The sequence below is a fragment of the Aphelocoma coerulescens genome, chromosome 10 (genome assembly GCF_041296385.1).
Source record: "Aphelocoma coerulescens isolate FSJ_1873_10779 chromosome 10, UR_Acoe_1.0, whole genome shotgun sequence".
In the NCBI taxonomy this organism is placed as follows: Eukaryota; Metazoa; Chordata; class Aves; order Passeriformes; family Corvidae; genus Aphelocoma; species Aphelocoma coerulescens.
In genome coordinates, this window is record NC_091024.1 from 18,901,772 (window position 1) to 18,915,568 (window position 13,797).

General features: G+C 49.4%; 2 long non-coding RNA genes across 3 annotated transcripts in view; one reads left to right on the plus strand and one right to left on the minus strand.

Annotated features, from left to right (window-relative positions):
* Positions 1-7,620: 7,620 nt before the first annotated feature.
* Positions 7,621-13,797, plus strand: part of LOC138116443 (uncharacterized) — a 47,748-nt gene continuing 41,571 nt past the window's right edge. For both annotated transcript variants that reach the window (XR_011154148.1, XR_011154147.1), the window contains exon 1: positions 7,621-7,933. This is a non-coding gene — a long non-coding RNA (uncharacterized lncRNA). The remainder of the gene's footprint in view (positions 7,934-13,797) is intronic.
* LOC138116444 (uncharacterized) lies at positions 8,373-10,176 on the minus strand. Its single transcript, XR_011154149.1, has 3 exons — positions 10,095-10,176; positions 9,780-9,875; positions 8,373-9,663 (listed from the first exon to the last, which is right to left on the minus strand). It is a non-coding gene; the product is annotated as an uncharacterized lncRNA (long non-coding RNA).

Genomic DNA, 13,797 nt, shown 5'->3' on the forward strand with positions numbered 1-13,797 from the left:
AAGAAAGCTGCCATTTTATGTGGGAGCACTTGAGTCACCACGTGCTAAGAGGTGACGTTCTGAGCTCTTCCTGCTGCCATGTTTGGGTGGCTTTAGGCCAGCTCAAAGCCCGCTTCCCTCAGGAGGAACCTGCTGTGATTCTCTTGCCCTTGCCCAGGGGGACATTTTTCTCTCCCACTTCCTTGCTGAATGCAGCAGAGACCCCAGTGGCCATCAGGATGCCTGGTCCATCCCAGGGGAGCATTGTCCCTGCTGGGGGCACAGCAGGGCATCCAGTTTGTTCTGGGCATTCCTATACCCTGGGACAGAGCAGGCAGGAGCCCTGGGCAGGGCTTCCAGAGCCTGGCATGGAGCAGTGGTTTGACATTTGGTCCATCTCCAAGGAAAGCAGTATTTTACTGACAGGCTTTAAAGTGATGTGTATGCTGTATCATCTCTTCCTTCTCTCGCTCTGTTCCTTGATACCAGGGTGCTGTTTTAGCTTGCTCCCTCTCTTCGCATTTCCCCTCCTTCAGAAGCTCTGATTCTGATTCTGCTCTGCTTCCCAAGTTTTTCCCTTTTGCATGTCCTGCTGACCCCGATCCTGCTCACCTGCTAGCCAGCCCCCCTGGGACTAGCTCTTGGGCAGCCCTCTGTAAGGATTTGTTTTCTTGCCTCACACCCAAGTGACAGCAGATGAGAGAGTAGTGTACTGCCATGAGATTTCTGTGCTTGCTTCCATCAGTGCTTCCTGCAGAGTCTGGGCGATTATTATCTCTGTAAATGACTGAAAGAAATATAGCGATAAAAGGATTAAGCGACTTGTATTTTATTTTATTTTTTTATATCTTACTGCTCCTTCTCCCATCTCCCTTGACAAGCTGTGGAGAGCATATTGTGCTGCAGCTGTTCCAGGGAGAAGCGGTGACATGGAGACCAGGGCATGGTACAGAGGGGTCTGGGAGCAGGCAGAGAGCACAGATGGGTGTTTGGGCAGGGGGTGCAAGGGGCTACAGCAGGAGAGCAACAGACCCCACTGTGAAGGGGCTGGGGATGCAGTGAGGCAGCTTTCATGCAGTGTCTTCTTTTTTCTCTCCTAGTCCTTCTTTTCAAGACAGGGATAGAGAGCCCATGAGAATGCAGTCATGGAGCTGGACCTGGAGCTCAGAGTGAGTTTCAGTGAGTTATGAACCAGGAGGGCTGACAGAGTGTTTCTGGACAGGAATTGTTGCACAGAAATCCCACAAATTGCTGCTTGCCTGGGGTCCCCGAGTGCACAACGCAGTGGCACAGCACCGTTCCCATGAGCAGTGCTTGCCAAGCTGTTCCTGCAGCAGATCCCTACAGATGTTACTGGAAGCAGCCTATTCCCAGCTGAAGTTTATTGCAGGCCTCCATGTGTGTCTGCTAAATAGCTGACAACTCATAGGGACAACTGAGTCCTGTCTGGCAACTCACAGAGCCCTGCCTGTGTCTGTGGCCTCACTAATGGCTCTTGTAAGGGTCAGAAGTCCAGGTGACTTCCAGCTGTGTTGGTGGCATTAGAGTTGGATGGGGCTTAAACCAAGACAGAGACCCAGAGTTACACAAAGCAATTTAGCTTAAATGCTCAGGTTTTGGTATTGCACCCCCTCCCAGCTCCTTGGCACAGAGGGAGCAGTACATGATTGCAAACTCTCCTTGGATTGAGCCCTAGAGGAACGAAGCTAGAGATTATATTCCTGGCAAAGACTCCTCTCTAAAGCTCATTTGTACCAAGGCTGTATCTATTCTAGTAAATGTAACGAGCCAGGATCCGGTCTGGTCCTACAGGGGTGTGATGTGGTGTGGTTTGTGCTGATACAACTGAGCTTTGGCCTCCCCCATGCAGTTCACTGGTGACAGTCCCTGGCTTGTGCCATCCCCTGAACTGTGTCCAGGATCCTCTGGGAGAGTGCTGGCTGGAGCAGGCCAGGGAAACATGTCCTGGCTTGGATGGCCACGACAATGTCTGAAGCCTGCACTCTGGCCCTGGCTTAGTTACCAATATAGATCTCTCCTGAGACACTTTCACAGGGTAAAAGGAGCTTCATGGACCTACTGGGTGGAGCCAGGCATGTGGGCTTTGTCTGGAGTGCTGCTCCCTGGCAGCACAGGGTCACCACATACGGAGCAGGAGCAAAGGTGGGGTTGGAAGGGAGTGGGGGAATTTGGATGGAGAGGGAAGAGCGATTTGTGGCACCCCAGGAAGCCTCAGCAAGCAGGAGTGGAGGCAAGAGGACCCTCTCAGTCTTTTCCCCGGAGTCCCAGTTCTGGCATGATCACACTGCCTGTATCAGCAGGAAGAACTTGGCACCTGCCATCTCACTGAGTGCTGCGTGGAGACAAATCAGCTGCTGTGTTTGTGTGACTAAAGAGACCCAGGAGCACAATCAGTCAGGAAGTGAAACAAAAGGATGGCAGCATTTGGGCCAATACCTTCAGCAGTCCTCAGGATATGGGAGCTCCTCAGGCAGGTGAAGGAGCAGCTAGAACTATGTGTAATGATTGCATATTCCCCATGACCTCTGGGAGCATGAACTGGCCCTAAAGGGGCAACAGCTGCACCGTGATATTCCCTTAAGAAGTCCATTCCCTGAGGTGGCATCGCAGATATTTGCCTGGTAGGCGTGTGGTGGCAGCAGCACCCCTTGATTAGCTCTTGCCATTTGTTCTGCCTCGTGCTACAGCTGCAAAGCATCTGATGTTCACTGGGCTGTTGGTGCTTCTGGACCTCAGTCTCCATCTCTATGCCCAGAGTTAAAGGCCCTCTCTGGGTTTATGGTCAGCAGCAGAGGCTGTAGGTGGGACATGGCCCATGAGCTGTCACTCTGAGAGGCAGCCCAGGGGCTCAAGGCTAGGGTCAGTCTGCTGCTTCTTCTGCCTAAGGCCCCACCCACAGGTCTAAACAGAAGGAACAATTTTGTCTCTTCAAGCAAGGCCTTTGGGAGATGAAGCTACATCAGAAGGGTCTCCCATGAATTCCTGCCCACCCTTGGAGAATACAAGGCAGGTGAGATGGGCAGCCATCACTGGAAGGTCACCTGGGGACATCTCACAGCCCGACACAACTCTGCCTAAAGTCAGAGTGATTCCCCTGGGCTGACTCTTGCTATGGTGGCTTCTCCCCATAAATCCCTTCTGGCATTTGCTTTTCCCTACCTTCTCTGCTCTGCCATCTCTACCTTCCCTTCCACCAGTGCCCACACTGAACAGAGTGAGCAATCCAGCATGGGCCAGTTTAATATTCCACAGATCCTCACACACTGATAAATGAGAACAAGAGAGGGAAGGGGGGGGGTGGGAGGGGGGAGCCTGGTGCATGGGGGGGATATAAAGCCCTGAGCCTGTATTCAGAGCAGCAGAGATAACAATAAGCGAGAATAATAGTCTAACAAGTCGGAAATGTCACACGCGATCTGGTGCCATTAACACAACATGGATCTGAAATATCACATAATTAGTTTTGTGCCTGTTGTTCTGATTTGGAGAGAAAAAATATTAAAGGGAAGAGATTTGGGGGGAGCAGAGAGGGAAGTGCCAGCAAAGTGAACTCATAAAAGGGTGAAGCCTACAGCTTCTAATGTTTTTGGAATGGTATAATAAAGCTCTATCTCCTTACCCATGTTTGCGGCAGAGATTTTTATCTGGCAGTATGGGATAAAAAGAAATGAGAACTTGAAAAGGGTAGATAAAATTGCGATTGATCTCTCTAGGGCTGCCTTGCCTCCTTTCAGGGAAGCTTGTGGGCCTCATGAATTGCTCCACCACTGAGACACGATCCCCACCCCTTCCCATGCCACCTCGCTAAAAGATGAAAAAAAATCAGTGTTTTCAAGGCTTCTTTACCCATCTTTTTATAACCCAGTGCACAAAGCCCTTGTTTGAAGGCTGTACAGTGACTCAGGAGCTTTTTGTCCCCCGAGAACAGGCTGATGCATGGGTGTTTGGGGGACCCCCTCTGCTCTGAGGCATGTGAGTGCCTGTGCCTGCAGACAGGCTTGGAACTTCAGGGGCTGGTGTCTGCCACCAGCTGCTGGGAACAAATCTCCTGCCTCTGCTGCAGAGCCTGCTTTGTGCTGGGGCATTTTGTGTCTTTCTGAGGGATACAGACACTATCAAAAGAAACAGAAACGCCCAGGTCTCAGTGGGATGGGCACTGCTTGGGGATGGTTGTGTAAGGATTGGAACATGACTCTTGCTTTTCTCTGAGGTGGTAGGAAAAGGGAAAATTGCAAATATCACAGGAGACAAACACTGTCAGTCCTTTCCTGCCCTGCAGCCTGTTGGAGTGTGAGGAAAGTGGTGTACATGCCAAGCTCTTGTGAGTCAACTCTGGTTGTGTCAACTCTATACCTGATTATTAGGTGTCTATATTAGGTGACTGATTACACTATGAGGTGACTGTACACTCTTCTTTTTCTGGCAGGAGCTGCCCCTTTCTGCAGGGCCCACACCTCACACGTCTTTGAAGCAGGAGCACTTGAAAGAGGAGGTGGAGATTGCACTTACCCACCCCTCTATCCTGGAACAACTTCAAGGTCAAATTGGATGGGGCTTGGAGCAACCTGGTCTAGTGGAAGGTATCACTGCCCATGACAGGGGGTGGGACTGGATGATCTTTAAGGTCCCTTCCAACCCAAACCATTCTATGATTCTATTAACTTGGCATTTTCATCATCAACAAGATCATGATAGGGATGGGGAAGGATTTCTTATCCATGCTTCATTTTAAGCATTCCCCTTTCTACATGCCTTTTCCAAAGAGCCCTTCAACTCTGGTGCTCACTGGGACATGAACAGCAAACTCATTACCTCTACGTCTGGTGAGAAAGCTGGAGCTGCTTGTACAGAATCAGGCATGGATTTTATTACCTCCTCTGACAGAGGCATCCCCTTCTCCATCCCCCAGCTGTGCACAGGCTGTGGGAGATTGGTGGGTGCCTCCTGCTCCTGTAGGCAGGGACTAATCACCTATTGGTGCTTTTCCAGGCTGAAGAACCTTGTGGTGCACAGCAGCCAGAGCTGCTTTTGCCAGATCATTCCAGGGACCGTATTTTGGAGGGGAGATGGGAAGGACGTGTGCTCCTGCTGCTTGCTCTTGCCCTGTCACTGCAGAGCAGCTTCACATCCATCCAGGCCTTTGTATCCCCTTTCCCTGGTCTCTCCAGTGTGTGTGAAGGGAGAGCAGAGATGTGCTAACCCCAGATTTGAATTACAGTGCATAACCAAGCTTTCAGTCACTTGTTTACCTGCCAATTGCTAATCACTTTTAAACATATTCTGGGAAAGAGGTGCTTTCAAACAAAAGCAGCACTCCTGTGCCAAAGGCATGGGTAGCTGTGTCCTGCTCCTGTCTCTGGAGGATGCCTGTAGGATTGGGATTCAATTAATTCAGCCCCAGTGGATCCATCGCTTTGCCCGCCTACAGCCAGGCACTGACAGCAGTGTGACAGCAACGCTGATCTATTGCTCGCTGCTCTGGCCAGTCGTGACAGGGGGCTGCTGTCACCGTGGGGCTGTCACCTCCAGAGCCAAAGCCTTTACCATGGACTGAGGGATTTGCAGAGGGCTGAAGTGCAGCTGCCTCTGGGCTGGAGTGTGGCAGCTGTGTAACAGAGCTCCCCTCATTCACATGGGAAGTGAAAAGTATTTCTGCATTTTGTTAACACTGAGCAGAAGTGATAAATATTAGGACTAGCAAAGAAGTGAGTTTTCCTTTTGACAAGAAAGTCTGTGGCATCAGTTTGTCTCTTGACTCCGAAATGAATGTTAAAAATTCTGATGAAGCATATGTTCTTCCAAAATTAAACATTTCATTTCTATTTCAGCCTTTGCAGCTTGCCAGTATTTTTAAAATACCAACCAAATGATTTTGTTTGGAAAAATCATTTTGAAGAAGGTGTTTTAGACTGCTTAAAATGCTTTGTTTAATTTTCTTTTTAAATGGAAAGGCTATGGAACAGTCTGTGTGATATTAGTATTTTCTGAGATGTGTTGATTTAAATGAATACAATTGATCATTTTATTTTGGTGGTAAGCAATTGTTGATGAAAAATTTCTGATCTGCTCTAGAAAGATGGACAATGCCTATATTATATATTGCTCTCTATCTAGAAGATGAGACATTGGCTATTGCAAGAAGCAAAGGGAAGCTTGTGTGATCATTGCTATCAACAAACCCCTAGAAACTCTCCTCTACATCATATGTCAATGCAAAACATTAAGTTTCTTCTAGCAATTTACAGGGAATTTTATCAGAATGATGCAAGAAAGTAATAGGCTGCAAGATGAGCTAGCTCTCCATCCATTTCAGTCTGCTTGAGTTCTCGGCAGATCAGCTCAGCCTGGACTTGTTATGAAGGTTCAGACAGACCCCTAACACTGTCTTGGTTTGAAAGACAGGTGTCTGCCTAGGAAGGTGGGAACCTCCCTTGGAATGGAGAATATGACCCTCTTTCTTCCGAATTATCATAACTTTGAAATTAAGGGGCTTTCAGGCAAAGCGATGGGAAAAGCAGGAACAGTTCTTTACTAGTGTGTGTGCGTGTAACCAGGCAAACCAACAGCAACCACGGTAGCACCACGGAACGAGAGCAGCGAACACAAGGAAGTCCCTCCCCGCCCTTTGGGCCGTTTCCCTTCGGTGCAGTTCCGCTCACAGCCGGCGGGGGCGCTGGTGGCTCCCGGCCGGGCGGGAGGCTTCCCGCGCCTGCAGGGGGCGCTGTGGCGCGACTTCCCTGCCCTCACGCCCTCATGGCGGCGGGGCTGGATGGCGAAAACGGGCTGCAGCAGGAACCCTGGGGCAGCACCCGAAACCGCAGGGCGGGCTCACCCGGGGCAGCAAGCAAGAGGCAGCAGAAACCCGGCAGCTGTGGCAGGAGCCGCGGGGTGTCCCGGCAGGCAGGGGGTGCGTGGCCAAAGTGTAGCAAAAAGCCCGGAGCAGTGGCAGAGAAACAGCGGGGCTGGGCAGCGGCAGCCCAGCTCCCGAACACGGCCAGGAGAGGCTCCCCTGGAGGGGAAGAGGGCCCGGGGTCCCGGGGTTTCCCCTGAGGCACCTGAGCAGATGGTGAAAGGGTCCCCCCCAGTGAGGTAGGGTGTTAATAAGGCTCCAGCGCAACAGCCGCTCCCACAAGCAGAGCTTCATTCATGGTAGGAGAAGGCAGTGGGAGAAGGAGCCTCGCAGTGGTGGCAAATTCTCCCCACAGCGACTGCAGCCTGCTTTCCCCTCCGATGCTGAGAGAGCAAGAGAGCGAGGAGCTGCGTGCAGCCCCCTTTTCCCCAGCCCAAATCTCACTGCCCCTCCAAGAGAAACCCCTCAGGTAAGAGAAGTGCAGCCAAATGCACTTCTCCCCTTCCTTCATGGGTACATCTTTTGTCTCTCTTTTAAATACTGTTGTCTCTTATCGACAAATGGGACAAAACTCCCCAAGAGAAAGAAACAAAAGGAAAAATCCTAACCCCTAACAAAAACACCAAGTTGAGTGTCTGCCTAGAGTACAGGCTCCAGGAAACTGGGCAAACCTCACCAGTTCTGTGAATTTGAGCTGCAAGGTTGAAATCCAGTCAGGATTTCAAGAGGCTTGGAAAGGAGTGGGCAGCTGAGATGTGTTAGTGCCCAAGTTTCAGGTGGTAGCAAGTCCAGGGCAGGGGTAGGCCACCAGTAATGTCCCTGGTAATTGCAAGCAGGTGGCACCAACAGGGAGGTTCAGCAGGTGAGCATCGCAGCACCTGGAACTGGTAATGAAGTAATAAACCTTGCTGACCAGAGGAGCTGAGGTAGTCTGGGCACTAGGGAGAGGTGTGTAAGCAGGGAGGAATTGGGGGAACAGTTCTGGTGTGTTGCTTCAGCTTTAGGGGAGAGAAACCTCTGCAAAAGCCTGAGGAGAACTATGGATGTTTGATCATTTGAGCAGGAATGGCTCAGGAACTGAAGGTATGCTTTGCTGGGTGTATTTTGGTGGTGGTTGTGGCTGGAGAAGGGGCTCTCCTAGCCCTCATTCCTCCCCTTGAGTTGGATTGTGATGAGGGATGGAACAACACCAGCCCTGTAGATAGGGCTGGGTTGGTGGGTTTGGGCTGGGGGCTGCAGGTGCTGGCTGGTGCCTGGGGACAGATGTTCTGTGACCTTGGGGGGCTCTGCATGTGCTGTGGCTCCAGGGGACAGAGAGCTTCACTGCCTGGGGCAGTGGGCTCTGGGGCTGGCTGCTTCCTTGGCTCAGAGCAAGCAGGCCTGTTTTTCACGTTTGTGGAAGCTGTATTACCAACTCTTCCCTGGGAAATGGCCTGCAAATTCAAAGAATAAAGACAAAAAAACTTGTAAACTTGTTCCATATGGCTTGCAGCCATTTAAGGACCACTCTTTCCCCCTGTAGCCATGAGGACTAGAAACATCCTGTCCCCTTCAGTTGATGCAGAAAGTGATGCAGCAGTGCTGAAGATTCCAGGACCTGAGGATATGCAGTTCCCCGAACTCATAAAATCATGACTTGGCAAAACTGTGCTAGCTGCAGAGCTGTTCATGCTCTTAACCTGTACTTTCCCTAAGCCAATTAGGCTGAGTTTCTGGAGAGGGCAATAATGGCTGGGCACACTCCTTTGAACCAATAATGTAGATGTCTGGAGCCAACAAGCAGCCTGCTAATGAGGGACTGCTGCCTGCTTGCTGTGCATAGCTAATGACCCTGGCTCCAGCAGTCCACAGAACAAAAAATCTATTTGTACCCAGGTCCTTCAGTACTATCCAGTTGCACTCAAGTGAACAGCTCCGTTTGGTGGGGAGAGGGGACAACAGCATGGCTGTTTTGGGGAGTGGTAGCATGTTTTTTTCCTGTGCCACCCTGGATCAGCCTCAATTCCTCTTTAGGCATCGCTGTTCTTTCCCCTCCCTGCCTTTGCAGAAGTGTTGCTCCAGGGATAGTGTTGGGAGTGAAATGGGTTGTGTTACATGCAGGTTATGGTGGAGAGGAGGAGTGCCAAAATACAGACATTTTAGGGCTCCAGTTTGGAGATGCCTGCCTGGTTAGTGTCTGTCACCTCCCCAGCCTCTTCTCAGGGGATAATACCCTTCTGCATTTGGGGAGGGAGCTTGGGAAGCAGGCAAGCCTCAAAATAAAACTTTGTAGTCCTTGTGAAACACAGATTTCTCCAGGATTCGTCCTTGTCTGTTGAAACCAGCACCAAGGATACAGGCAGGCCTGGGCTCTTGTGCCTGGGCTGAGTCTGCTGCATCTCTGCACTGGGAGAAGTGCCCACCTCTGTAGCTGGGATGGATCTGGTGTGGTGCAGGGGCAGGCACTGGCACCTATGTACCAAAGCCCAGGTGTGCAGGAGGCTGTGTCAGCATCCTTGGAAGGGCTGGGCTTGCTGTGTGTGAATTTCCTGATATGTGGTGGCAGGGAGGGTGGGTAGGTGGGCAGGGTACAAAATCTGCTGAGAGAATTCTTCCTTTCACCAGATTAAACTCTTCTTGTGGAGCTCCTGTGCATCTTCCCTCCCACTTGAAATTATAAATATGTTTTTTCAGTGATATAGTGAAAAATCCAAGCTTTCTACTGTAAAGACCCCATCTTCAAACCAAGCCCTGTGAGATCTACATGTGGCAGTTGATTTAGCTTCACTGGACTGCTGTGGTTGGTAAAAATGTATTGAGATGCTTCCAAGATGCTAAAGAAATATAAATGATTGCTGTTAGGCTAATTTATTACTATTTAGCAGAGAAAAAAAAATATTTTTAAATGGATAATGGCAAATTAAAATTCCTATTAAGCAAATTTGCTTACCTAGTGATAAGTAAAAAGTTGGGCTTAGATCCTACAGTCGTTCAAATGCACACACAACCTTACGCAAGTGTGTAGGCCCAAAGAAATCTTAAATCTCTGTGGGATCAAGAACATGGATATTAAATGTGAAATAATTAAAAACAGAAAGCCCCCACCAAATTAGTCTTTTGCTCTTGGCACTGCTAGTCTGCTCCTTACTCACGGCCTTTGCTTGGAAAATGAAAATCGATGAGGTCAGTTTTACTTCTGTTTCTAGTCAGTGTCAAATCATTGGCCTCAACACTGGTTTTAGCAGGAGTGTGGTATTGATCCTACCTCTGATCTGCAGCATTGGGCATCAGCCGGCAGAAAGACACAGGCAGTGCCTGTGTGTGCTGGGTCAGGTGGGCTGTGATGGATCACATCTGCGGGATGTGATGCTGTGCCCTCAGGTACACAAGGAAGGATTTGGGGAGCTGGCTGCTGCCATCCAGCACAGGTGGGCTGGGCAGCCCAAAGCAGGATTCACTAATGAAAAGTTATCCTGAAAACTCTTTCCTTGGGCTGCTAGATGAGCACAGTAACCTGCTTCAGCTGTTTCTTGACTTACCTGCTGCAGCTGTGCAGCAGCTACAGCTCCTGTTCTGCTCTGTGTAGTTCCCACATCCCTGTTGAGTGAGCTAAAAGGGAGAGAATTTTGGTGAGGCCATGGCACAGGTTGCCCAGAGAACCTGTGTCTGCCCCATCCCTGGAAGTGTTTAAGGCCAGGTTAGATGGGGCTTGGAGCAACTTGAGGAAGGTGCCTGTGGTAGGGTGTGTGGAATGATATGATCTTGAAGGTCTCTTCCAACCCAAACCAATCTGGGACTCTATGATTCTAAGTAGAAGAAATCGGTCTTGCTTTCCTCCAGGTTCTAGTCTGTACTGCAAATCAAAACAATTATCTTTCTGCACCCCTGAATTGGAGACTGGCATTTATTTATTTTGTTAGCTACAGTTTTTCATGTGTTCTGGTGCAGATAATGGAACTGATGTGGTTTGCAGTTCAGTTGTGAGCAGGCTGCTTCCTGGGATGGGATGTCACAGAGGTGGCTGGGACTGACTGAGGTGTGTTGTGGCAGAGAGACACCCCAGAAGTCAGCACAGGCCTGCACAGGTGTGAGCGGTGCAAAGCTGGAATACTGCTGGGATTGGTAATCCTGAACCAGGGAGCACATACGGAAGTGTTTTGAGCAGGGATGTGTGCCTGTGGTAGTTTGTTGTGAAGGCGGCTCGAGAAGGTCCTACGTGATTCCCTTGGTTCCACTGAAAGCTGGTAGCTGTACCAACACAGAGAGCTGTGCAAACCTGTCCTGAGGGCAGGAACGAGCTGCTGGAGGGGCTGGCATTGAACAGGGAGGTTGTGGGGAGAATTTTAGTGGGCTTTGCATGGCCAAAAGTGGTATGGTCTGGACTTGTGCCCTGGGATTTCTAGTCTGTGGCTGGCAAGAGTTGATGTCTACTGAGACCTTTTAGGTGATCTCTGGCCTAAAAACAAAATGTGTAGAGCAGCCCTTATTCCATTGATTGGAATATGAAATTGTGGAGGCAGTGTGAATAAATACTCGCCTAAAGCAGCCATTTACCTGTGCTCTCATCGTGGTCACCAGCAGATTGCTTTTCTCCACATGAGCCTCATCCCTCGCAGATCTTGGTGCTTGCTGGAGTCTTCCCTCTCCTGTCCCATTGTGCCTGTCACTCCAGGTGGCAGTCTGAGGCAAGGTGAAGTCTGCCCTGCCCACGTGGTGTGTGGGGGCTGCTCCCCTAAGATGGGTGGTTATGAGCTCTTCATTAGCAGTTGACTTGATGAGGAAGGCCTGAGGGGAGGCTGGAGGCGATTCTCGCCCCAGGCACCCACGGTTTTGTGCCTGCTCTGTCCATATCTCAGATTTGAGATGGGTAGTGCATGTTCTGGTTGGAAATGACATGTGTTATAATCCCTGTAGCAAAAAATATACTTGTGAATGTGTTCTCTGGAAAAAGTGGCGAGTTCAGATGATGGTTTTCAAAAATCCTTCCTCACTATTTGTACAATGACTTCTATTTATGTGAAAGTACAGCTTCTGTGCGCACCCTAAATTTGAAAGGAGTTAGGTAAAAGGTTTTTTTCAGCTGAGAGATGAATTTCTGATAGTCAAAACACTTTGTTTCAGATCAATGAAGAAGTTCTAAATTACTTTTTTGTCCAGGTTTCCCTGGAACTAATCCTTTCTCTTGGATATGACATAGTTTAGGGAAATACTTGGATGCTTTGATACAGAAACAACGTTTTTTGATTGGGAACAGCCTGGGGTGTTTTTGGGAAGGGAAGCATACTCATTCAGCAGTCAAGAATTAATACAGCTCTGCCTGCATCCCTCTTAAGTGCCAACCAGTCACTGCCTTCCAATTCCACAGGAGTGGTCATCCAGGCAAGGGAAAAATACCACGCAGAGTGTACCTACTGAAAGCCAAGGGAATTGGCCCCAGCTTCCCCAGGGTGATTCTTACCCAGCTGCAGAGATGCTTGGTGGCCCCTCATGGCCCTGGTTGGTCTGACTGTACCTTAAATTTCTATGCACTGTAATTGAATTTGATAAAAGTCAAACCAAGAGATATTTTGATGCACAAGTAACACCTTCCTATGAAAAGGAATCCCTCTTTATGTTTTTAGTGTGCAACAGTGTCATTGCAAGTGTCTGTGTGATGCTTTTGTTGCGATAGATCCACCGGGCAAATATACTTCAAAATAGGCTTTTTATCTTCTGTGCCACAGGCAGCTGTTAGCCTTGGTGTGCAGGACAGCAAAGAGAACTCTTGTGGGGAGAGCAGGAGCTTGTTGGTGTCTCAGTGCCCTTGCCAGGCTGGTGGGGTGGGTTGTTTTCTGGGATGTGGGAGTGGGTAGGTGTGAGTCATGCCTTGCCCTTGTCATTCCCTTGTTTCCTGAGCCATGCTCACTCATCTTTCTGAGCGCAGGATGTGGTTGGCTTTATTTGGAATGTTACAAGCATCCCTGTCTGAGTTAATTGACCAAGACAAATTTTGTTAAAAAACCTTGGCATTAATAATGAGAAATAAGAGCTGGGAGGTAAAACACACACTTTTTAGACAAGCATTAGCAGTAACCCCACCCTTCCAGACTCCTCCTGAGGTACTATGGCAGAGAGCTTAGGTCAGTTAGTTTTAAAATTAACTTCTAGTCCTCAAGGCAGCCTTTAAATAGAGTACTTAAACTGTGACTATTGCTAGTCTTTCTAGGCTGTATAAGGGAGAGGTGGAAGAGCATAAACCCAGAGAAATCCGTACCTGCTGGTGACCGGCCTAATGACTGATCCTGGGCAGACCCTTCATCTCAAACCCCCAGCAAGCTGAGCTGGGATGTGGTGCACTAGTTAGCACCAGGAATGGAAATACTCCTCTCTTCCAAGGGTCGCTCTCCATGTGCTGTTAGGCTGCCCTTTGCATCCCAGACGCATCAAGGCAATAATGCTTATGATAATGCAATCCAAGTGGATGTTGTTCCTGCTCCTCTCACCCTGGGCAGGAGTGTGCTGATGTAGCTGTGTAGAAGGCTTGGCCTTGCATGTGTATGGCGGGATCAACTGATAATGCTTTGGGTACCAATCAGTCCGTCTGAGAGGTGCAGAGCTGTTCCCTTCTCTTGAAAGAGGGGGCTAAGCCCAGGAGATACACAGGTTCCTTGCCTGAGATAATTTTAAGATGGAAAAATTCCTCAGGTATAAAGGAAAAAAACAAAGTACCAGATATTCTGAATGCCTGGGAAACATGGTGAGACTCCTGAAAGAACACCTCTTTCTTGGCTGGGGCAGTGATGGGACAGTCTCAGCTGCAGGGACCCAGTGTGTCCTGTGTCAAAGCATGGCAGTGTTCATCTGCCTCTTCACCTTCCCTTCCCTGTCCATGGGGAGGAGTATCCAACAGGACTGTGGCTGCTGTGCTGCAAATCATACATCTCTCCAAAGAAGCAAATCTATTTCTGTTCCCTGCTTCCAGACCGAGA